The sequence below is a fragment of the Doryrhamphus excisus genome, linkage group LG6, assembly GCF_037039965.1.
Source record: "Doryrhamphus excisus strain RoL-2023G ecotype Guam linkage group LG6, RoL_Dexc_Guam_v1.1, whole genome shotgun sequence".
Taxonomy (NCBI): domain Eukaryota; kingdom Metazoa; phylum Chordata; class Actinopteri; order Syngnathiformes; family Syngnathidae; genus Doryrhamphus; species Doryrhamphus excisus.
The window spans coordinates 24,364,770-24,388,575 of record NC_136362.1 but is presented as its reverse complement, the minus strand read 5'-3'; the positions used below and the strand labels follow the sequence as shown (position 1 = coordinate 24,388,575).

Below are 23,806 nucleotides of genomic sequence, written 5' to 3'. Positions count from 1 at the left end.
TCCAGCATTGATGGCTTGTGGGACTCCGGAAGCAGCTGACAGGTACTGTCAGGCCAAACGGTTCGCGGCTTCGGCGGTTGTCCAGGCAAAAACTCGGGTGTGGGAGGAATTCGGTGAGGCCATGGAGCACGACTTTCGGTCGGCCTCGAAGGGGTTCTGGCAAACCGTCCGGCGCCTCCGAAAAGGGAAGCAGAGCCCAGTCCACACTGTTTACAGTGGAGACGGGGCCTGCTGACCTCGACTGGGGATTTGTTTTGGTGAAGTAGGTGCAGACACATCTATTAAAAAATGAAAATACAAAATATACAGAATGCAGTATAAATATATGTACGCAGTCTGTTTTTTGTTTGTTATTCCGAAAGTGCAGTCTGATTGTTTTTCCTAAGAGTCCAAACTGAGCGTTAATTTAACGCATATAGAGTGTCAAAGTGGCAGGGTGAGGCAGAGGTGGGGTGTGAACAGTGTCAGGGGGGGGTTCCGGGCCTTGTTGATGAGGCTGACAGCAGACAGGAAGAAACCTGTTTTTGTGGCGTGAGGTTTTGGTCCTGATGGACCGCAGACTCCTCTCAAAGAGACTGTGTCCGGGGTAAAAAAAAAAAAACTATCAAGACAGCCTCAAGGTCCAAAAGTGTTAAGGCAGTCCCATAGTGTCCCCACATCATGCCATGTGTCTATTTGCCTTGAGACATGAGTAAATTAGCTTAAATGCTAACATGCTAATGGTCATCATGTTAGCGCCAAGCAAGAGAGTCCTTTTTCAGTCGGGTCTAAAAGTGGGGGCAATGTGAAGCTGTGTCTGTGCCACCTACTATGTTGCTGTGTCCCCGGTCCAGTGTGTTCCCATCTTGGGTTGGAATGTCCCCATGCTGGTAACGGGTGGGGAATACAGTCCGTTGATGAGGATAAGCGGGATGGATTTCAGTGGTTAAAGTCTCCAGCTACCATGAAAACGGTCATGGGCCACGAGCCTATTCTGAATTACCCTTTGGCCAATCGACACCACATCAACTCAGCAGCAGTCCTCGTTAGTATAGTGGACAGTATCTCCGCCTGTCACGTGGAAGACCGGGGTTCGATTCCCCGACGGGGAGTTCCTCTTTTGTATGTCACAATGTCACGTTGAACCTTGAGTCGGGTTGCGGTTGCAACAACCAGTCCGGTTAAACAAACCTTTCTCATTAGAACAAAACCTCTCTTAATCTTCTTCTCACTGTGTTCAGGTGTCTTTTACAATCTGACAGTCTTTTGCTGCCAAATCATTCCAGGCGTGGATAATGAAGCTGACCAGGAAAATGCCAGCTGTGGGATTTCAACCAGAGCCTCCTGAGCGTAAGGAACCTTAATCTGGCGCCTTCGATCACTCATCCACCCAACCTAAAACGGTGCCCTGATCAGGAAAAAAAACTGTGACCTTGTGAGGTTCACTGACAACAGAGGACACTCAAAAGGAGCCGCACAAAGCAGGGTACTTGTACAGATGTCGGCAGCAGAGTGGCGCAGCGGTAGCGTGCTGGGCCCATAACCCAGAGGTCGATGGATCGAAACCATCCTCTGCTATGGCTGTGCTCTTTACGTGTCCTTTGAAGAGCTTGCAGATGTATTGTCTTTGTTACTTAGCTGACCTGGTCCAGTAAAGAGTTCACGCTTCCTTTACTGCTGTTCTCGATGCATTTATTGCTCTTGAGTGCATTCACACGCCATTGCGGGACATTGAAGCATCGCGAAACACCGCAACTGTCCTCACTCGTCCATTGTCACTCTTATGGACTTGAAGAATCCCAGCCAGTTTCCGTTCGTTTCGGGGAATCTCCTCCTCTTTGACGATCACCACATCTCCAACTTGCATGTTTCTTCTTGGCGTATGCCATCTTTGTCTCAGAGCAATGTTGGTCAGATACTCCTTCCACCATTTGTTCCAGAACTATTCCGACAAATATTGCAATTATCTCCATCTCATTTTAGTATACAAGTCCATCCATCCATCCATTTTCCTCCACTTATCCAGGTCCAGGTCGCGGGGGGCAGCAGTCTTAGTAGGGAAGCCAAGATTTCCCGGTCCCCGGCCACCTCCTCCAGCTCCACCGGGAGGACACCAAGGTGTTCCCAGGCCAGCTGTGCGACATAATCCCTCCAGCGTGTCCTAGGTCTGCCCCGGGGCCTTTTCCCGGCTGGGTATGCCCGGAACACCTCACCAGGGAGGCGTCCAGGAGGCATCCGGACTAGATGCCCGAGCTACCTCAACTGACTCCTCTCGATGTGAAGGAGAAGCGGCTCTACTCTGAGCCCTCCCGGATGACTGAGCTCCTCACCCTATCTCTTAGGGTGAGTCCAGCTACCTTACGGAGGAAACTCATTTCAGCCGCCTGTATCCGAGATGTCATTCTTTCGGTCATGACCCAAAGCTCATGACCATAGGTGAGGGTGGGAACATAGATCGACCGGTAAATTGAGAGCTTTTTTAACCACGACGGTCCGTTACAGCGACCGCATTACTGCCGAGGCTCCGCCGATTCGTCTGTCGACCTCACGCTCCCACTTTCCCTCTCTACGCCTGTACTGTGGGAGTCCTACACACAATTTCCCGCTGTCCAGTTCGCCCAGCACGCCAACGCTCTTCCTCCGCCAGGGATATTCCCCAGCTGCTGGCACTGCCCGCTCCAACCACACCGGCTGCGTCATCCGCTTTGGTGGGCCGACTTCAGGTGGAAGGTACGATATCCTGGGCGGGGGAAGCTTCTCCTACCACAGCATTAATTGACTCTGGGGCGGACGAGAACTTCATTGATAGCGGACTGGTCAGTTCTCTTAACATTCCTACTGTTGAGCTTGTCCCCCACAAGAATGTCTGCTCGCTAGATGAACATCACCTGGCATGCATTACGCATCACAATTTTTTCCCTGAGAAACTAGGTTGGCTGTGGAATTGATTAAACATCAAGAAGTCCACATCAATTAAAAAAATAATTAAAAAGTGATATCCTGGCCGAAAAAGGTCCGGTTAGCTCAGTCGGGAGAGCATGAGACTCTTAATATCAGGGTCGTGGGTTCGAGCCCCACATCTTTTGGTGATACAGACCTGGTAGACCCAAATGAGTAGTGAGGGTGTGCTGGGAACGTCTGGCAGAGTCTCCCGTTCGTCGAGTCTTCAACTCTCACCTCTGGCAGAGCTTCACCTGCATCCCGGGGGAGGACCGGGATATTGAGTCCGAATGGGCCATATTCCGTGCCTCCATTGCTGAGGCGGCTGACCGGAGTTGCAGCTGCAAGGCCGTCGGTGCCAGTCGTGGCTGCAGGCCCCGAACCCGATGGTGGACACCAGAAGTCAGGGCCGCCGTCAAGCTGAAGAAGGAGTCCTATCCAGCATTGATGGCTTGTGGGACTCCGGAAGCAGCTGACAGGTACTGTCAGGCCAAACGGTTCGCGGCTTCGGCGGTTGTCCAGGCAAAAACTCGGGTGTGGGAGGAATTCGGTGAGGCCATGGAGCACGACTTTCGGTCGGCCTCGAAGGGGTTCTGGCAAACCGTCCGGCGCCTCCGAAAAGGGAAGCAGAGCCCAGTCCACACTGTTTACAGTGGAGACGGGGCCTGCTGACCTCGACTGGGGATTTGTTTTGGTGAAGTAGGTGCAGACACATCTATTAAAAAATGAAAATACAAAATATACAGAATGCAGTATAAATATATGTACGCAGTCTGTTTTTTGTTTGTTATTCCGAAAGTGCAGTCTGATTGTTTTTCCTAAGAGTCCAAACTGAGCGTTAATTTAACGCATATAGAGTGTCAAAGTGGCAGGGTGAGGCAGAGGTGGGGTGTGAACAGTGTCAGGGGGGGTTCCGGGCCTTGTTGATGAGGCTGACAGCAGACAGGAAGAAACTTGTTTTTGTGGCGTGAGGTTTTGGTCCTGATGGACCGCAGCCTCCTCTCAAAGAGACTGTGTCCGGGGTAAAAAAAAAAAACTATCAAGACAGCCTCAAGGTCCAAAAGTGTTAAGGCAGTCCCATAGTGTCCCCACATCATGCCATGTGTCTATTTACCTTGAGACATGAGTAAATTAGCTTAAATGCTAACATGCTAATGGTCATCATGTTAGCGCCAAGCAAGAGAGTCCTTTTTCAGTCGGGTCTAAAAGTGGGGGCAATGTGAAGCTGTGTCTGTGCCACCTACTATGTTGCTATGTCCCCGGTCCAGTGTGGTCCCATCTTGGGTTGGAATGTCCCCATGCTGGTAACGGGTGGGGAATACAGTCCGTTGATGAGGATAAGTGGGATGGATTTCAGTGGTTAAAGTCTCCAGCTACCATGAAAACGGTCATGGGCCACGAGCCTATTCTGAATTACCCTTTGGCCAATCGACACCACATCAACTCAGCAGCAGTCCTCGTTAGTATAGTGGACAGTATCTCCGCCTGTCACGTGGAAGACCGGGGTTCGATTCCCCGACGGGGAGTTCCTCTTTTGTATGTCACAATGTCACGTTGAACCTTGAGTCGGGTTGCGGTTGCAACAACCAGTCCGGTTAAACAAACCTTTCTCATTAGAACAAAACCTCTCTTAATCTTCTTCTCACGGTGTTCAGGTGTCTTTTACAATCTGACAGTCTTTTGCTGCCAAATCATTCCAGGCGTGGATAATGAAGCTGACCAGGAAAATGACAGCTGTGGGATTTCAACCAGAGCCTCCTGAGCGTAAGGAACCTTAATCTGGCGCCTTCGATCACTCATCCACCCAACCTAAAACGGTGCCCTGATCAGGAAAAAAAAACTGTGACCTTGTGAGGTTCACTGACAACAGAGGACACTCAAAAGGAGCCGCACAAAGCAGGGTACTTGTACAGATGTCGGCAGCAGAGTGGCGCAGCGGTAGCGTGCTGGGCCCATAACCCAGAGGTCGATGGATCGAAACCATCCTCTGCTATGGCTGTGCTCTTTACGTGTCCTTTGAAGAGCTTGCAGATGTATTGTCTTTGTTACTTAGCTGACCTGGTCCAGTAAAGAGTTCACGCTTCCTTTACTGCTGTTCTCGATGCATTTATTGCTCTTGAGTGCATTCACACGCCATTGCGGGACATTGAAGCATCGCGAAACACCGCAACTGTCCTCACTCGTCCATTGTCACTCTTATGGACTTGAAGAATCCCAGCCAGTTTCCGTTCGTTTCGGGGAACCTCCTCCTCTTTGACGATCACCACATCTCCAACTTGCATGTTTCTTCTTGGCGTATGCCATCTTTGTCTCAGAGCAATGTTGGTCAGATACTCCTTCCACCATTTGTTCCAGAACTATTCCGACAAATATTGCAATTATCTCCATCTCATTTTAGTATACAAGTCCATCCATCCATCCATTTTCCTCCACTTATCCAGGTCCAGGTCGCGGGGGGCAGCAGTCTTAGTAGGGAAGCCAAGATTTCCCGGTCCCCGGCCACCTCCTCCAGCTCCACCGGGAGGACACCAAGGTGTTCCCAGGCCAGCTGTGAGACATAATCCCTCCAGCGTGTCCTAGGTCTGCCCCGGGGCCTTTTCCCGGCTGGGTATGCCCGGAACACCTCACCAGGGAGGCGTCCGGGAGGCATCCGGACTAGATGCCCGAGCTACCTCAACTGACTCCTCTCGATGTGAAGGAGAAGCGGCTCTACTCTGAGCCCTCCCGGATGACTGAGCTCCTCACCCTATCTCTTAGGGTGAGTCCAGCTACCTTACGGAGGAAACTCATTTCAGCCGCCTGTATCCGAGATGTCATTCTTTCGGTCATGACCCAAAGCTCATGACCATAGGTGAGGGTGGGAACATAGATCGACCGGTAAATTGAGAGCTTTTTTAATCACGACGGTCCGTTACAGCGACCGCATTACTGCCGAGGCTGCGCCGATCTGTCTGTCGACCTCACGCTCCCACTTTCCCTCTCTACGCCTGTACTGTGGGAGTCCTACACACAATTTCCCGCTGTCCAGTTCGCCCAGCACGCCAACGCTCTTCCTCCGCCAGGGATATTCCCCAGCTGCTGGCACTGCCCGCTCCAACCACACCGGCTGCGTCATCCGCTTTGGTGGGCCGACTTCAGGTGGAAGGTACGATATCCTGGGCGGGGGAAGCTTCTCCTACCACAGCATTAATTGACTCTGGGGCGGACGAGAACTTCATTGATAGCGGACTGGTCAGTTCTCTTAACATTCCTACTGTTGAGCTTGTCCCCCACAAGAATGTCTGCTCGCTAGATGAACATCACCTGGCATGCATTACGCATCACAATTTTTTTCCTGAGAAACTAGGGTGGCTGTGGAATTGATTAAACATCAAGAAGTCCACATCAATTAAAAAAATAATTAAAAAGTGATATCCCGGCTGAAAAAGGTCCGGTTAGCTCAGTCGGGAGAGCATGAGACTCTTAATATCAGGGTCGTGGGTTCGAGCCCCACATCTTTTGGTGATACAGACCTGGTAGACCCAAATGAGTAGTGAGGGTGTGCTGGGAACGTCTGGCAGAGTCTCCCGTTCGTCGAGTCTTCAACTCTCACCTCTGGCAGAGCTTCACCTGCATCCCGGGGGAGGACCGGGATATTGAGTCCGAATGGGCCATATTCCGTGCCTCCATTGCTGAGGCGGCTGACCGGAGTTGCAGCTGCAAGGCCGTCGGTGCCAGTCGTGGCTGCAGGCCCCGAACCCGATGGTGGACACCAGAAGTCAGGGCCGCCGTCAAGCTGAAGAAGGAGTCCTATCCAGCATTGATGGCTTGTGGGACTCCGGAAGCAGCTGACAGGTACTGTCAGGCCAAACGGTTCGCGGCTTCGGCGGTTGTCCAGGCAAAAACTCGGGTGTGGGAGGAATTCGGTGAGGCCATGGAGCACGACTTTCGGTCGGCCTTGAAGGGGTTCTGGCAAACCGTCCGGCGCCTCCGAAAAGGGAAGCAGAGCCCAGTCCACACTGTTTACAGTGGAGACGGGGCCTGCTGACCTCGACTGGGGATTTGTTTTGGTGAAGTAGGTGCAGACACATCTATTACAAAATGAAAATACAAAATATACAGAATGCAGTATAAATATATGTACGCAGTCTGTTTTTTGTTTGTTATTCCGAAAGTGCAGTCTGATTGTTTTTCCTAAGAGTCCAAACTGAGCGTTAATTTAACGCATATAGAATGTCAAAGTGGCAGGGTGAGGCAGAGGTGGGGTGTGAACAGTGTCAGGGGGGGTTCCGGGCCTTGTTGATGAGGCTGACAGCAGACAGGAAGAAACTGTTTTTGTGGCGTGAGGTTTTGGTCCTGATGGACCGCAGCCTCCTCTCAAAGAGACTGTGTCCGGGGTAAAAAAAAAAAAAAAACTATCAAGACAGCCTCAAGGTCCAAAAGTGTTAAGGCAGTCCCATAGTGTCCCCACATCATGCCATGTGTCTATTTGCCTTGAGACATGAGTAAATTAGCTTAAATGCTAACATGCTAATGGTCATCATGTTAGCGCCAAGCAAGAGAGTCCTTTTTCAGTCGGGTCTAAAAGTGGGGGCAATGTGAAGCTGTGTCTGTGCCACCTACTATGTTGCTGTGTCCCTGGTCCAGTGTGTTCCCATCTTGGGTTGGAATGTCCCCATGCTGGTAACGGGTGGGGAATACAGTCCGTTGATGAGGATAAGCGGGATGGATTTCAGTGGTTAAAGTCTCCAGCTACCATGAAAACGGTCATGGGCACGAGCCTATTCTGAATTACCCTTTAGCCAATCGACACCACATCAACTCAGCAGCAGTCCTCGTTAGTATAGTGGACAGTATCTCCGGCTGTCACGTGGAAGACCGGGGTTTGATTCCCCGACGGGGAGTTCCTCTTTTGTATGTCACAATGTCACGTTGAACCTTGAGTCGGGTTGCGGTTGCAACAACCAGTCCGGTTAAACAAACCTTTCTCATTAGAACAAAACCTCTCTTAATCTTCTTCTCACGGTGTTCAGGTGTCTTTTACAATCTGACAGTCTTTTGCTGCCAAATCATTCCAGGCGTGGATAATGAAGCTGACCAGGAAAATGCCAGCTGTGGGATTTCAACCAGAGCCTCCTGAGCGTAAGGAACCTTAATCTGGCGCCTTCGATCACTCATCCACCCAACCTAAAACGGTGCCCTGATCAGGAAAAAAAAACTGTGACCTTGTGAGGTTCACTGACAACAGAGGACACTCAAAAGGAGCCGCACAAAGCAGGGTACTTGTACAGATGTCGGCAGCAGAGTGGCGCAGCGGTAGCGTGCTGGGCCCATAACCCAGAGGTCGATGGATCGAAACCATCCTCTGCTATGGCTGTGCTCTTTACGTGTCCTTTGAAGAGCTTGCAGATGTATTGTCTTTGTTACCTAGCTGACCTGGTCCAGTAAAGAGTTCACGCTTCCTTTACTGCTGTTCTCGATGCATTTATTGCTCTTGAGTGCATTCACACGCCATTGCGGGACATTGAAGCATCGCGAAACACCGCAACTGTCCTCACTCGTCCATTGTCACTCTTATGGACTTGAAGAATCCCAGCCAGTTTCCGTTCGTTTCGGGGAACCTCCTCCTCTTTGACGATCACCACATCTCCAACTTGCATGTTTCTTCTTGGCGTATGCCATCTTTGTCTCAGAGCAATGTTGGTCAGATACTCCTTCCACCATTTGTTCCAGAACTATTCCGACAAATATTGCAATTATCTCCATCTCATTTTAGTATACAAGTCCATCCATCCATCCATTTTCCTCCACTTATCCAGGTCCAGGTCGCGGGGGGCAGCAGTCTTAGTAGGGAAGCCAAGATTTCCCGGTCCCCGGCCACCTCCTCCAGCTCCACCGGGAGGACACCAAGGTGTTCCCAGGCCAGCTGTGAGACATAATCCCTCCAGCGTGTCCTAGGTCTGCCCCGGGGCCTTTTCCCGGCTGGGTATGCCCGGAACACCTCACCAGGGAGGCGTCCGGGAGGCATCCGGACTAGATGCCCGAGCTACCTCAACTGACTCCTCTCGATGTGAAGGAGAAGCGGCTCTACTCTGAGCCCTCCCGGATGACTGAGCTCCTCACCCTATCTCTTAGGGTGAGTCCAGCTACCCTACGGAGGAAACTCATTTCAGCCGCCTGTATCCGAGATGTCATTCTTTCGGTCATGACCCAAAGCTCATGACCATAGGTGAGGGTGGGAACATAGATCGACCGGTAAATTGAGAGCTTTTTTAACCACGACGGTCCGTTACAGCGACCGCATTACTGCCGAGGCTGCGCCGATCCGTCTGTCGACCTCACGCTCCCACTTTCCCTCTCTACGCCTGTACTGTGGGAGTCCTACACACAATTTCCCGCTGTCCAGTTCGCCCAGCACGCCAACGCTCTTCCTCCGCCAGGGATATTCCCCAGCTGCTGGCACTGCCCGCTCCAACCACACCGGCTGCGTCATCCGCTTTGGTGGGCCGACTTCAGGTGGAAGGTACGATATCCTGGGCGGGGGAAGCTTCTCCTACCACAGCATTAATTGACTCTGGGGCGGACGAGAACTTCATTGATAGCGGACTGGTCAGTTCTCTTAACATTCCTACTGTTGAGCTTGTCCCCCACAAGAATGTCTGCTCGCTAGATGAACATCACCTGGCATGCATTACGCATCACAATTTTTTCCCTGAGAAACTAGGTTGGCTGTGGAATTGATTAAACATCAAGAAGTCCACATCAATTAAAAAAATAATTAAAAAGTGATATCCTGGCCGAAAAAGGTCCGGTTAGCTCAGTCGGGAGAGCATGAGACTCTTAATATCAGGGTCGTGGGTTCGAGCCCCACATCTTTTGGTGATACAGACCTGGTAGACCCAAATGAGTAGTGAGGGTGTGCTGGGAACGTCTGGCAGAGTCTCCCGTTCGTCGAGTCTTCAACTCTCCCCTCTGGCAGAGCTTCACCTGCATCCCGGGGGAGGACCGGGATATTGAGTCCGAATGGGCCATATTCCGTGCCTCCATTGCTGAGGCGGCTGACCGGAGTTGCAGCTGCAAGGCCGTCGGTGCCAGTCGTGGCTGCAGGCCCCGAACCCGATGGTGGACACCAGAAGTCAGGGCCGCCGTCAAGCTGAAGAAGGAGTCCTATCCAGCATTGATGGCTTGTGGGACTCCGGAAGCAGCTGACAGGTACTGTCAGGCCAAACGGTTCGCGGCTTCGGCGGTTGTCCAGGCAAAAACTCGGGTGTGGGAGGAATTCGGTGAGGCCATGGAGCACGACTTTCGGTCGGCCTCGAAGGGGTTCTGGCAAACCGTCCGGCGCCTCCGAAAAGGGAAGCAGAGCCCAGTCCACACTGTTTACAGTGGAGACGGGGCCTGCTGACCTCGACTGGGGATTTGTTTTGGTGAAGTAGGTGCAGACACATCTATTAAAAAATGAAAATACAAAATATACAGAATGCAGTATAAATATATGTACGCAGTCTGTTTTTTGTTTGTTATTCCGAAAGTGCAGTCTGATTGTTTTTCCTAAGAGTCCAAACTGAGCGTTAATTTAACGCATATAGAGTGTCAAAGTGGCAGGGTGAGGCAGAGGTGGGGTGTGAACAGTGTCAGGGGGGGTTCCGGGCCTTGTTGATGAGGCTGACAGCAGACAGGAAGAAACTTGTTTTTGTGGCGTGAGGTTTTGGTCCTGATGGACCGCAGCCTCCTCTCAAAGAGACTGTGTCCGGGGTAAAAAAAAAAAACTATCAAGACAGCCTCAAGGTCCAAAAGTGTTAAGGCAGTCCCATAGTGTCCCCACATCATGCCATGTGTCTATTTACCTTGAGACATGAGTAAATTAGCTTAAATGCTAACATGCTAATGGTCATCATGTTAGCGCCAAGCAAGAGAGTCCTTTTTCAGTCGGGTCTAAAAGTGGGGGCAATGTGAAGCTGTGTCTGTGCCACCTACTATGTTGCTATGTCCCCGGTCCAGTGTGTTCCCATCTTGGGTTGGAATGTCCCCATGCTGGTAACGGGTGGGGAATACAGTCCGTTGATGAGGATAAGTGGGATGGATTTCAGTGGTTAAAGTCTCCAGCTACCATGAAAACGGTCATGGGCCACGAGCCTATTCTGAATTACCCTTTGGCCAATCGACACCACATCAACTCAGCAGCCGTCCTCGTTAGTATAGTGGACAGTATCTCCGCCTGTCACGTGGAAGACCGGGGTTCGATTCCCCGACGGGGAGTTCGTCTTTTGTATGTCACAATGTCACGTTGAACCTTGAGTCGGGTTGCGGTTGCAACAACCAGTCCGGTTAAACAAACCTTTCTCATTAGAACAAAACCTCTCTTAATCTTCTTCTCACGGTGTTCAGGTGTCTTTTACAATCTGACAGTCTTTTGCTGCCAAATCATTCCAGGCGTGGATAATGAAGCTGACCAGGAAAATGACAGCTGTGGGATTTCAACCAGAGCCTCCTGAGCGTAAGGAACCTTAATCTGGCGCCTTCGATCACTCATCCACCCAACCTAAAACGGTGCCCTGATCAGGAAAAAAAAACTGTGACCTTGTGAGGTTCACTGACAACAGAGGACACTCAAAAGGAGCCGCACAAAGCAGGGTACTTGTACAGATGTCGGCAGCAGAGTGGCGCAGCGGTAGCGTGCTGGGCCCATAACCCAGAGGTCGATGGATCGAAACCATCCTCTGCTATGGCTGTGCTCTTCACGTGTCCTTTGAAGAGCTTGCAGATGTATTGTCTTTGTTACTTAGCTGACCTGGTCCAGTAAAGAGTTCACGCTTCCTTTACTGCTGTTCTCGATGCATTTATTGCTCTTGAGTGCATTCACACGCCATTGCGGGACATTGAAGCATCGCGAAACACCGCAACTGTCCTCACTCGTCCATTGTCACTCTTATGGACTTGAAGAATCCCAGCCAGTTTCCGTTCGTTTCGGGGAACCTCCTCCTCTTTGACGATCATCACATCTCCAACTTGCATGTTTCTTCTTGGCGTATGCCATCTTTGTCTCAGAGCAATGTTGGTCAGATACTCCTTCCACCATTTGTTCCAGAACTATTCCGACAAATATTGCAATTATCTCCATCTCATTTTAGTATACAAGTCCATCCATCCATCCATTTTCCTCCACTTATCCAGGTCCAGGTCGCGGGGGGCAGCAGTCTTAGTAGGGAAGCCAAGATTTCCCGGTCCCCGGCCACCTCCTCCAGCTCCACCGGGAGGACACCAAGGTGTTTCCAGGCCAGCTGTGAGACATAATCCCTCCAGCGTGTCCTAGGTCTGCCCCGGGGCCTTTTCCCGGCTGGGTATGCCCGGAACACCTCACCAGGGAGGCGTCCGGGAGGCATCCGGACTAGATGCCCGAGCTACCTCAACTGACTCCTCTCGATGTGAAGGAGAAGCGGCTCTACTCTGAGCCCTCCCGGATGACTGAGCTCCTCACCCTATCTCTTAGGGTGAGTCCAGCTACCCTACGGAGGAAACTCATTTCAGCCGCCTGTATCCGAGATGTCATTCTTTCGGTCATGACCCAAAGCTCATGACCATAGGTGAGGGTGGGAACATAGATCGACCGGTAAATTGAGAGCTTTTTTAACCACGACGGTCCGTTACAGCGACCGCATTACTGCCGAGGCTGCGCCGATCCGTCTGTCGACCTCACGCTCCCACTTTCCCTCTCTACGCCTGTACTGTGGGAGTCCTACACACAATTTCCCGCTGTCCAGTTCGCCCAGCACGCCAACGCTCTTCCTCCGCCAGGGATATTCCCCAGCTGCTGGCACTGCCCGCTCCAACCACACCGGCTGCGTCATCCGCTTTGGTGGGCCGACTTCAGGTGGAAGGTACGATATCCTGGGCGGGGGAAGCTTCTCCTACCACAGCATTAATTGACTCTGGGGCGGACGAGAACTTCATTGATAGCGGACTGGTCAGTTCTCTTAACATTCCTACTGTTGAGCTTGTCCCCCACAAGAATGTCTGCTCGCTAGATGAACATCACCTGGCATGCATTACGCATCACAATTTTTTCCCTGAGAAACTAGGTTGGCTGTGGAATTGATTAAACATCAAGAAGTCCACATCAATTAAAAAAATAATTAAAAAGTGATATCCTGGCCGAAAAAGGTCCGGTTAGCTCAGTCGGGAGAGCATGAGACTCTTAATATCAGGGTCGTGGGTTCGAGCCCCACATCTTTTGGTGATACAGACCTGGTAGACCCAAATGAGTAGTGAGGGTGTGCTGGGAACGTCTGGCAGAGTCTCCCGTTCGTCGAGTCTTCAACTCTCACCTCTGACAGAGCTTCACCTGCATCCCGGGGGAGGACCGGGATATTGAGTCCGAATGGGCCATATTCCGTGCCTCCATTGCTGAGGCGGCTGACCGGAGTTGCAGCTGCAAGGCCGTCGGTGCCAGTCGTGGCTTCAGGCCCCGAACCCGATGGTGGACACCAGAAGTCAGGGCCGCCGTCAAGCTGAAGAAGGAGTCCTATCCAGCATTGACTGCTTGTGGGACTCCGGAAGCAGCTGACAGGTACTGTCAGGCCAAACGGTTCGCGGCTTCGGCGGTTGTCCAGGCAAAAACTCGGGTGTGGGAGGAATTCGGTGAGGCCATGGAGCACGACTTTCGGTCGGCCTCGAAGGGGTTCTGGCAAACCGTCCGGCGCCTCCGAAAAGGGAAGCAGAGCCCAGTCCACACTGTTTACAGTGGAGACGGGGCCTGCTGACCTCGACTGGGGATTTGTTTTGGTGAAGTAGGTGCAGACACATCTATTAAAAAATGAAAATACAAAATATACAGAATGCAGTATAAATATATGTACGCAGTCTGTTTTTTGTTTGTTATTCCGAAAGTGCAGTCTGATTGTTTTTCCTAAGAGTCCAAACTGAGCGTTAATTTAACGCATATAGAGTGTCAAAGTGGCAGGGTGAGGCATAGGTGGGGTGTGAACAGTGTCAGGGGGGGTTCCGGGCCTTGTTGATGAGGCTGACAGCAGACAGGAAGAAACTTGTTTTTGTGGCGTGAGGTTTTGGTCCTGATGGACCGCAGCCTCCTCTCAAAGAGACTGTGTCCGGGGTAAAAAAAAAACTATCAAGACAGCCTCAAGGTCCAAAAGTGTTAAGGCAGTCCCATAGTGTCCCCACATCATGCCATGTGTCTATTTACCTTGAGACATGAGTAAATTAGCTTAAATGCTAACATGCTAATGGTCATCATGTTAGCGCCAAGCAAGAGAGTCCTTTTTCAGTCGGGTCTAAAAGTGGGGGCAATGTGAAGCTGTGTCTGTGCCACCTACTATGTTGCTATGTCCCCGGTCCAGTGTGTTCCCATCTTGGGTTGGAATGTCCCCATGCTGGTAACGGGTGGGGAATACAGTCCGTTGATGAGGATAAGTGGGATGGATTTCAGTGGTTAAAGTCTCCAGCTACCATGAAAACGGTCATGGGCCACGAGCCTATTCTGAATTACCCTTTGGCCAATCGACACCACATCAACTCAGCAGCAGTCCTCGTTAGTATAGTGGACAGTATCTCCGCCTGTCACGTGGAAGACCGGGGTTCGATTCCCCGACGGGGAGTTCCTCTTTTGTATGTCACAATGTCACGTTGAACCTTGAGTCGGGTTGCGGTTGCAACAACCAGTCCGGTTAAACAAACCTTTCTCATTAGAACAAAACCTCTCTTAATCTTCTTCTCACGGTGTTCAGGTGTCTTTTACAATCTGACATTCTTTTGCTGCCAAATCATTCCAGGCGTGGATAATGAAGCTGACCAGGAAAATGACAGCTGTGGGATTTCAACCAGAGCCTCCTGAGCGTAAGGAACCTTAATCTGGCGCCTTCGATCACTCATCCACCCAACCTAAAACGGTGCCCTGATCAGGAAAAAAAAACTGTGACCTTGTGAGGTTCACTGACAACAGAGGACACTCAAAAGGAGCCGCACAAAGCAGGGTACTTGTACAGATGTCGGCAGCAGAGTGGCGCAGCGGTAGCGTGCTGGGCCCATAACCCAGAGGTCGATGGATCGAAACCATCCTCTGCTATGGCTGTGCTCTTTACGTGTCCTTTGAAGAGCTTGCAGATGTATTGTCTTTGTTACTTAGCTGACCTGGTCCAGTAAAGAGTTCACGCTTCCTTTACTGCTGTTCTCGATGCATTTATTGCTCTTGAGTGCATTCACACGCCATTGCGGGACATTGAAGCATCGCGAAACACCGCAACTGTCCTCACTCGTCCATTGTCACTCTTATGGACTTGAAGAATCCCAGCCAGTTTCCGTTCGTTTCGGGGAACCTCCTCCTCTTTGACGATCACCACATCTCCAACTTGCATGTTTCTTCTTGGCGTATGCCATCTTTGTCTCAGAGCAATGTTGGTCAGATACTCCTTCCACCATTTGTTCCAGAACTATTCCGACAAATATTGCAATTATCTCCATCTCATTTTAGTATACAAGTCCATCCATCCATCCATTTTCCTCCACTTATCCAGGTCCAGGTCGCGGGGGGCAGCAGTCTTAGTAGGGAAGCCAAGATTTCCCGGTCCCCGGCCACCTCCTCCAGCTCCACCGGGAGGACACCAAGGTGTTCCCAGGCCAGCTGTGAGACATAATCCCTCCAGCGTGTCCTAGGTCTGCCCCGGGGCCTTTTCCCGGCTGGGTTTGCCCGGAACACCTCACCAGGGAGGCGTCCGGGAGGCATCCGGACTAGATGCCCGAGCTACCTCAACTGACTCCTCTCGATGTGAAGGAGAAGCGGCTCTACTCTGAGCCCTCCCGGATGACTGAGCTCCTCACCCTATCTCTTAGGGTGAGTCCAGCTACCTTACGGAGGAAACTCATTTCAGCCGCCTGTATCCGAGATGTCATTCTTTCGGTCATGACCCAAAGCTCATGACCATAGGTGAGGGTGGGAACATAGATCGACCGGTAAATTGAGAGCTTTTTTAACCACGACGGTCCGTTACAGCGACCGCATTACTGCCGAGGCTGCGCCGATCCGTCTGTCGACCTCACGCTCCCACTTTCCCTCTCTACGCCTGTACTGTGGGAGTCCTACACACAATTTCCCGCTGTCCAGTTCGCCCAGCACGCCAACGCTCTTCCTCCGCCAGGGATATTCCCCAGCTGCTGGCACTGCCCGCTCCAACCACACCGGCTGCGTCATCCGCTTTGGTGGGCCGACTTCAGGTGGAAGGTACGATATCCTGGGCGGGGGAAGCTTCTCCTACCACAGCATTAATTGACTCTGGGGCGGACGAGAACTTCATTGATAGCGGACTGGTCAGTTCTCTTAACATTCCTACTGTTGAGCTTGTCCCCCACAAGAATGTCTGCTCGCTAGATGAACATCACCTGGCATGCATTACGCATCACAATTTTTTCCCTGAGAAACTAGGTTGGCTGTGGAATTGATTAAACATCAAGAAGTCCACATCAATTAAAAAAATAATTAAAAAGTGATATCCTGGCCGAAAAAGGTCCGGTTAGCTCAGTCGGGAGAGCATGAGACTCTTAATATCAGGGTCGTGGGTTCGAGCCCCACATCTTTTGGTGATACAGACCTGGTAGACCCAAATGAGTAGTGAGGGTGTGCTGGGAACGTCTGGCAGAGTCTCCCGTTCGTCGAGTCTTCAACTCTCCCCTCTGGCAGAGCTTCACCTGCATCCCGGGGGAGGACCGGGATATTGAGTCCGAATGGGCCATATTCCGTGCCTCCATTGCTGAGGCGGCTGACCGGAGTTGCAGCTGCAAGGCCGTCGGTGCCAGTCGTGGCTGCAGGCCCCGAACCCGATGGTGGACACCAGAAGTCAGGGCCGCCGTCAAGCTGAAGAAGGAGTCCTATCCAGCATTGATGGCTTGTGGGACTCCGGAAGCAGCTGACAGGTACTGTCAGGCCAAACGGTTCGCGGCTTCGGCGGTTGTCCAGGCAAAAACTCGGGTGTGGGAGGAATTCGGTGAGGCCATGGAGCACGACTTTCGGTCGGCCTCGAAGGGGTTCTGGCAAACCGTCCGGCGCCTCCGAAAAGGGAAGCAGAGCCCAGTCCACACTGTTTACAGTGGAGACGGGGCCTGCTGACCTCGACTGGGGATTTGTTTTGGTGAAGTAGGTGCAGACACATCTATTAAAAAATGAAAATACAAAATATACAGAATGCAGTATAAATATATGTACGCAGTCTGTTTTTTGTTTGTTATTCCGAAAGTGCAGTCTGATTGTTTTTCCTAAGAGTCCAAACTGAGCGTTAATTTAACGCATATAGAGTGTCAAAGTGGCAGGGTGAGGCAGAGGTGGGGTGTGAACAGTGTCAGGGGGGGTTCCGGGCCTTGTTGATGAGGCTGACAGCAGACAGGAAGAAACTTGTTTTTGTGGCGTGAGGTTTTGGTCCTGATGGACCGCAGCCTCCTCTCAAAGAGACTGTGTCCGGGGTAAAAAAAAAAAACTATCAAGACAGCCTCAAGGTCCAAAAGTGTTAAGGCAGTCCCATAGTGTCCCCACATCATGCCATGTGTCTATTTACCTTGAGACATGAGTAAATTAGCTTAAATGCTAACATGCTAATGGTCATCATGTTAGCGCCAAGCAAGAGAGTCCTTTTTCAGTCGGGTCTAAAAGTGGGGGCAATGTGAAGCTGTGTCTGTGCCACCTACTATGTTGCTATGTCCCCGGTCCAGTGTGTTCCCATCTTGGGTTGGAATGTCCCCATGCTGGTAACGGGTGGGGAATACAGTCCGTTGATGAGGATAAGTGGGATGGATTTCAGTGGTTAAAGTCTCCAGCTACCATGAAAACGGTCATGGGCCACGAGCCTATTCTGAATTACCCTTTGGCCAATCGACACCACATCAACTCAGCAGCCGTCCTCGTTAGTATAGTGGACAGTATCTCCGCCTGTCACGTGGAAGACCGGGGTTCGATTCCCCGACGGGGAGTTCGTCTTTTGTATGTCACAATGTCACGTTGAACCTTGAGTCGGGTTGCGGTTGCAACAACCAGTCCGGTTAAACAAACCTTTCTCATTAGAACAAAACCTCTCTTAATCTTCTTCTCACGGTGTTCAGGTGTCTTTTACAATCTGACAGTCTTTTGCTGCCAAATCATTCCAGGCGTGGATAATGAAGCTGACCAGGAAAATGACAGCTGTGGGATTTCAACCAGAGCCTCCTGAGCGTAAGGAACCTTAATCTGGCGCCTTCGATCACTCATCCACCCAACCTAAAACGGTGCCCTGATCAGGAAAAAAAAACTGTGACCTTGTGAGGTTCACTGACAACAGAGGACACTCAAAAGGAGCCGCACAAAGCAGGGTACTTGTACAGATGTCGGCAGCAGAGTGGCGCAGCGGTAGCGTGCTGGGCCCATAACCCAGAGGTCGATGGATCGAAACCATCCTCTGCTATGGCTGTGCTCTTCACGTGTCCTTTGAAGAGCTTGCAGATGTATTGTCTTTGTTACTTAGCTGACCTGGTCCAGTAAAGAGTTCACGCTTCCTTTACTGCTGTTCTCGATGCATTTATTGCTCTTGAGTGCATTCACACGCCATTGCGGGACATTGAAGCATCGCGAAACACCGCAACTGTCCTCACTCGTCCATTGTCACTCTTATGGACTTGAAGAATCCCAGCCAGTTTCCGTTCGTTTCGGGGAACCTCCTCCTCTTTGACGATCATCACATCTCCAACTTGCATGTTTCTTCTTGGCGTATGCCATCTTTGTCTCAGAGCAATGTTGGTCAGATACTCCTTCCACCATTTGTTCCAGAACTATTCCGACAAATATTGCAATTATCTCCATCTCATTTTAGTATACAAGTCCATCCATCCATCCATTTTCCTCCACTTATCCAGGTCCAGGTCGCGGGGGGCAGCAGTCTTAGTAGGGAAGCCAAGATTTCCCGGTCCCCGGCCACCTCCTCCAGCTCCACCGGGAGGACACCAAGGTGTTTCCAGGCCAGCTGTGAGACATAATCCCTCCAGCGTGTCCTAGGTCTGCCCCGGGGCCTTTTCCCGGCTGGGTATGCCCGGAACACCTCACCAGGGAGGCGTCCGGGAGGCATCCGGACTAGATGCCCGAGCTACCTCAACTGACTCCTCTCGATGTGAAGGAGAAGCGGCTCTACTCTGAGCCCTCCCGGATGACTGAGCTCCTCACCCTATCTCTTAGGGTGAGTCCAGCTACCCTACGGAGGAAACTCATTTCAGCCGCCTGTATCCGAGATGTCATTCTTTCGGTCATGACCCAAAGCTCATGACCATAGGTGAGGGTGGGAACATAGATCGACCGGTAAATTGAGAGCTTTTTTAACCACGACGGTCCGTTACAGCGACCGCATTACTGCCGAGGCTGCGCCGATCCGTCTGTCGACCTCACGCTCCCACTTTCCCTCTCTACGCCTGTACTGTGGGAGTCCTACACACAATTTCCCGCTGTCCAGTTCGCCCAGCACGCCAACGCTCTTCCTCCGCCAGGGATATTCCCCAGCTGCTGGCACTGCCCGCTCCAACCACACCGGCTGCGTCATCCGCTTTGGTGGGCCGACTTCAGGTGGAAGGTACGATATCCTGGGCGGGGGAAGCTTCTCCTACCACAGCATTAATTGACTCTGGGGCGGACGAGAACTTCATTGATAGCGGACTGGTCAGTTCTCTTAACATTCCTACTGTTGAGCTTGTCCCCCACAAGAATGTCTGCTCGCTAGATGAACATCACCTGGCATGCATTACGCATCACAATTTTTTCCCTGAGAAACTAGGTTGGCTGTGGAATTGATTAAACATCAAGAAGTCCACATCAATTAAAAAAATAATTAAAAAGTGATATCCTGGCCGAAAAAGGTCCGGTTAGCTCAGTCGGGAGAGCATGAGACTCTTAATATCAGGGTCGTGGGTTCGAGCCCCACATCTTTTGGTGATACAGACCTGGTAGACCCAAATGAGTAGTGAGGGTGTGCTGGGAACGTCTGGCAGAGTCTCCCGTTCGTCGAGTCTTCAACTCTCACCTCTGACAGAGCTTCACCTGCATCCCGGGGGAGGACCGGGATATTGAGTCCGAATGGGCCATATTCCGTGCCTCCATTGCTGAGGCGGCTGACCGGAGTTGCAGCTGCAAGGCCGTCGGTGCCAGTCGTGGCTTCAGGCCCCGAACCCGATGGTGGACACCAGAAGTCAGGGCCGCCGTCAAGCTGAAGAAGGAGTCCTATCCAGCATTGACTGCTTGTGGGACTCCGGAAGCAGCTGACAGGTACTGTCAGGCCAAACGGTTCGCGGCTTCGGCGGTTGTCCAGGCAAAAACTCGGGTGTGGGAGGAATTCGGTGAGGCCATGGAGCACGACTTTCGGTCGGCCTCGAAGGGGTTCTGGCAAACCGTCCGGCGCCTCCGAAAAGGGAAGCAGAGCCCAGTCCACACTGTTTACAGTGGAGACGGGGCCTGCTGACCTCGACTGGGGATTTGTTTTGGTGAAGTAGGTGCAGACACATCTATTAAAAAATGAAAATACAAAATATACAGAATGCAGTATAAATATATGTACGCAGTCTGTTTTTTGTTTGTTATTCCGAAAGTGCAGTCTGATTGTTTTTCCTAAGAGTCCAAACTGAGCGTTAATTTAACGCATATAGAGTGTCAAAGTGGCAGGGTGAGGCATAGGTGGGGTGTGAACAGTGTCAGGGGGGGTTCCGGGCCTTGTTGATGAGGCTGACAGCAGACAGGAAGAAACTTGTTTTTGTGGCGTGAGGTTTTGGTCCTGATGGACCGCAGCCTCCTCTCAAAGAGACTGTGTCCGGGGTAAAAAAAAAAACTATCAAGACAGCCTCAAGGTCCAAAAGTGTTAAGGCAGTCCCATAGTGTCCCCACATCATGCCATGTGTCTATTTACCTTGAGACATGAGTAAATTAGCTTAAATGCTAACATGCTAATGGTCATCATGTTAGCGCCAAGCAAGAGAGTCCTTTTTCAGTCGGGTCTAAAAGTGGGGGCAATGTGAAGCTGTGTCTGTGCCACCTACTATGTTGCTATGTCCCCGGTCCAGTGTGTTCCCATCTTGGGTTGGAATGTCCCCATGCTGGTAACGGGTGGGGAATACAGTCCGTTGATGAGGATAAGTGGGATGGATTTCAGTGGTTAAAGTCTCCAGCTACCATGAAAACGGTCATGGGCCACGAGCCTATTCTGAATTACCCTTTGGCCAATCGACACCACATCAACTCAGCAGCAGTCCTCGTTAGTATAGTGGACAGTATCTCCGCCTGTCACGTGGAAGACCGGGGTTCGATTCCCCGACGGGGAGTTCCTCTTTTGTATGTCACAATGTCACGTTGAACCTTGAGTCGGGTTGCGGTTGCAACAACCAGTCCGGTTAAACAAACCTTTCTCATTAGAACAAAACCTCTCTTAATCTTCTTCTCACGGTGTTCAGGTGTCTTTTACAATCTGACATTCTTTTGCTGCCAAATCATTCCAGGCGTGGATAATGAAGCTGACCAGGAAAATGACAGCTGTGGGATTTCAACCAGAGCCTCCTGAGCGTAAGGAACCTTAATCTGGCGCCTTCGATCACTCATCCACCCAACCTAAAACGGTGCCCTGATCAGGAAAAAAAAACTGTGACCTTGTGAGGTTCACTGACAACAGAGGACACTCAAAAGGAGCCGCACAAAGCAGGGTACTTGTACAGATGTCGGCAGCAGAGTGGCGCAGCGGTAGCGTGCTGGGCCCATAACCCAGAGGTCGATGGATCGAAACCATCCTCTGCTATGGCTGTGCTCTTTACGTGTCCTTTGAAGAGCTTGCAGATGTATTGTCTTTGTTACTTAGCTGACCTGGTCCAGTAAAGAGTTCACGCTTCCTTTACTGCTGTTCTCGATGCATTTATTGCTCTTGAGTGCATTCACACGCCATTGCGGGACATTGAAGCATCGCGAAACACCGCAACTGTCCTCACTCGTCCATTGTCACTCTTATGGACTTGAAGAATCCCAGCCAGTTTCCGTTCGTTTCGGGGAACCTCCTCCTCTTTGACGATCACCACATCTCCAACTTGCATGTTTCTTCTTGGCGTATGCCATCTTTGTCTCAGAGCAATGTTGGTCAGATACTCCTTCCACCATTTGTTCCAGAACTATTCCGACAAATATTGCAATTATCTCCATCTCATTTTAGTATACAAGTCCATCCATCCATCCATTTTCCTCCACTTATCCAGGTCCAGGTCGCGGGGGGCAGCAGTCTTAGTAGGGAAGCCAAGATTTCCCGGTCCCCGGCCACCTCCTCCAGCTCCACCGGGAGGACACCAAGGTGTTCCCAGGCCAGCTGTGAGACATAATCCCTCCAGCGTGTCCTAGGTCTGCCCCGGGGCCTTTTCCCGGCTGGGTTTGCCCGGAACACCTCACCAGGGAGGCGTCCGGGAGGCATCCGGACTAGATGCCCGAGCTACCTCAACTGACTCCTCTCGATGTGAAGGAGAAGCGGCTCTACTCTGAGCCCTCCCGGATGACTGAGCTCCTCACCCTATCTCTTAGGGTGAGTCCAGCTACCTTACGGAGGAAACTCATTTCAGCCGCCTGTATCCGAGATGTCATTCTTTCGGTCATGACCCAAAGCTCATGACCATAGGTGAGGGTGGGAACATAGATCGACTGGTAAATTGAGAGCTTTTTTAACCACGACGGTCCGTTACAGCGACCGCATTACTGCCGAGGCTGCGCCGATCCGTCTGTCGACCTCACGCTCCCACTTTCCCTCTCTACGCCTGTACTGTGGGAGTCCTACACACAATTTCCCGCTGTCCAGTTCGCCCAGCACGCCAACGCTCTTCCTCCGCCAGGGATATTCCCCAGCTGCTGGCACTGCCCGCTCCAACCACACCGGCTGCGTCATCCGCTTTGGTGGGCCGACTTCAGGTGGAAGGTACGATATCCTGGGCGGGGGAAGCTTCTCCTACCACAGCATTAATTGACTCTGGGGCGGACGAGAACTTCATTGATAGCGGACTGGTCAGTTCTCTTAACATTCCTACTGTTGAGCTTGTCCCCCACAAGAATGTCTGCTCGCTAGATGAACATCACCTGGCATGCATTACGCATCAGACGTGCACCATATCCTTGGTGCTGTCGGGAAACCACCAAAAGGTCACTAATTTTTTTCTTATGCCCTCTCGCTCAGCTCTGTTAGTACTCGGCCTCCCCTGGCATCCCTTGCGTGTGTTGTGATGTTTTGTCATTCAGCGCCACTTTGCAGAGGCACATCCACTCGACAATTTAATTTGTTCTCCGACAGTGTTTCACAATGTGGCATTGGTGGTTCAGTGGTAGAATTCTCGCTTGCCAAGCGGGAGGCCCGGGTCCGATTCCCGGCCAATGCAGTATATCTCAGCTTATACCTTTCTTTAGAGCTCATGTTGAAAAAGTACAAAGGCTCTTTTCCTGCGAAAGTGCAGTATTCAGAATGACACCTGAAACGTAACAGACCGGACCACCCGAGAGTTAAGGTGGACAGCACTTTGTGAAACCTGACTGCAGTCATGCTGTTGTAGTCTCTGTCGCACAATTGCTCAGCACGTTTGGCTGTTAACTGAGAGGTTGGTGGTTCGATCCCACCCAGGGACTCTCAATTCACACATGTGTTGGACTTTGGACTCCCTCCCTTGTATGAACATTTTTCCCCATTGGCGAACTGTTTTTGTGTTGGTGCCAGATGCACTGCTGGCACTGTGGCTAAGCTGGTCAAAGTGCCTGTCTAGTAAACAGGAGATCCTGGGTTCAAATCCCAGCAGTGCCTGGGTGCTTGGTCAGTGAAACTTTGGCAGCTGATTTCTGAACCATGTACTTCTTTTTGTCACTTGCCCTTCAAGAACGAATTGACGTTGCATCCACAGC

At 51.3% G+C, this 23,806-nt stretch overlaps 11 non-coding genes across 11 annotated transcripts; all 11 read left to right on the top strand.

Annotated features, from left to right (window-relative positions):
- Positions 1 to 1,019: 1,019 nt before the first annotated feature.
- trnad-guc (transfer RNA aspartic acid (anticodon GUC)) lies at positions 1,020 to 1,091 on the top strand. Its single transcript has one exon. It is a non-coding gene; the product is annotated as a tRNA-Asp (tRNA).
- Positions 1,092 to 4,373: 3,282 nt separating this feature from the next.
- On the top strand, positions 4,374 to 4,445 carry trnad-guc (transfer RNA aspartic acid (anticodon GUC)). The gene has a single exon. It is a non-coding gene; the product is annotated as a tRNA-Asp (tRNA).
- A 6,640-nt stretch (positions 4,446 to 11,085) lies between these two features.
- On the top strand, positions 11,086 to 11,157 carry trnad-guc (transfer RNA aspartic acid (anticodon GUC)). The gene has a single exon. It is a non-coding gene; the product is annotated as a tRNA-Asp (tRNA).
- Positions 11,158 to 14,438: 3,281 nt separating this feature from the next.
- trnad-guc (transfer RNA aspartic acid (anticodon GUC)) lies at positions 14,439 to 14,510 on the top strand. Its single transcript has one exon. It is a non-coding gene; the product is annotated as a tRNA-Asp (tRNA).
- A 395-nt stretch (positions 14,511 to 14,905) lies between these two features.
- On the top strand, positions 14,906 to 14,977 carry trnam-cau (transfer RNA methionine (anticodon CAU)). Its single transcript has one exon. It is a non-coding gene; the product is annotated as a tRNA-Met (tRNA).
- Positions 14,978 to 17,793: 2,816 nt separating this feature from the next.
- Positions 17,794 to 17,865, top strand: trnad-guc (transfer RNA aspartic acid (anticodon GUC)). Its single transcript has one exon. It is a non-coding gene; the product is annotated as a tRNA-Asp (tRNA).
- A 395-nt stretch (positions 17,866 to 18,260) lies between these two features.
- Positions 18,261 to 18,332, top strand: trnam-cau (transfer RNA methionine (anticodon CAU)). Its single transcript has one exon. It is a non-coding gene; the product is annotated as a tRNA-Met (tRNA).
- A 2,815-nt stretch (positions 18,333 to 21,147) lies between these two features.
- On the top strand, positions 21,148 to 21,219 carry trnad-guc (transfer RNA aspartic acid (anticodon GUC)). Its single transcript has one exon. It is a non-coding gene; the product is annotated as a tRNA-Asp (tRNA).
- A 395-nt stretch (positions 21,220 to 21,614) lies between these two features.
- On the top strand, positions 21,615 to 21,686 carry trnam-cau (transfer RNA methionine (anticodon CAU)). The gene has a single exon. It is a non-coding gene; the product is annotated as a tRNA-Met (tRNA).
- Positions 21,687 to 23,221: 1,535 nt separating this feature from the next.
- On the top strand, positions 23,222 to 23,292 carry trnag-gcc (transfer RNA glycine (anticodon GCC)). The gene has a single exon. It is a non-coding gene; the product is annotated as a tRNA-Gly (tRNA).
- A 342-nt stretch (positions 23,293 to 23,634) lies between these two features.
- trnat-agu (transfer RNA threonine (anticodon AGU)) lies at positions 23,635 to 23,708 on the top strand. The gene has a single exon. It is a non-coding gene; the product is annotated as a tRNA-Thr (tRNA).
- Positions 23,709 to 23,806: the final 98 nt, after the last annotated feature.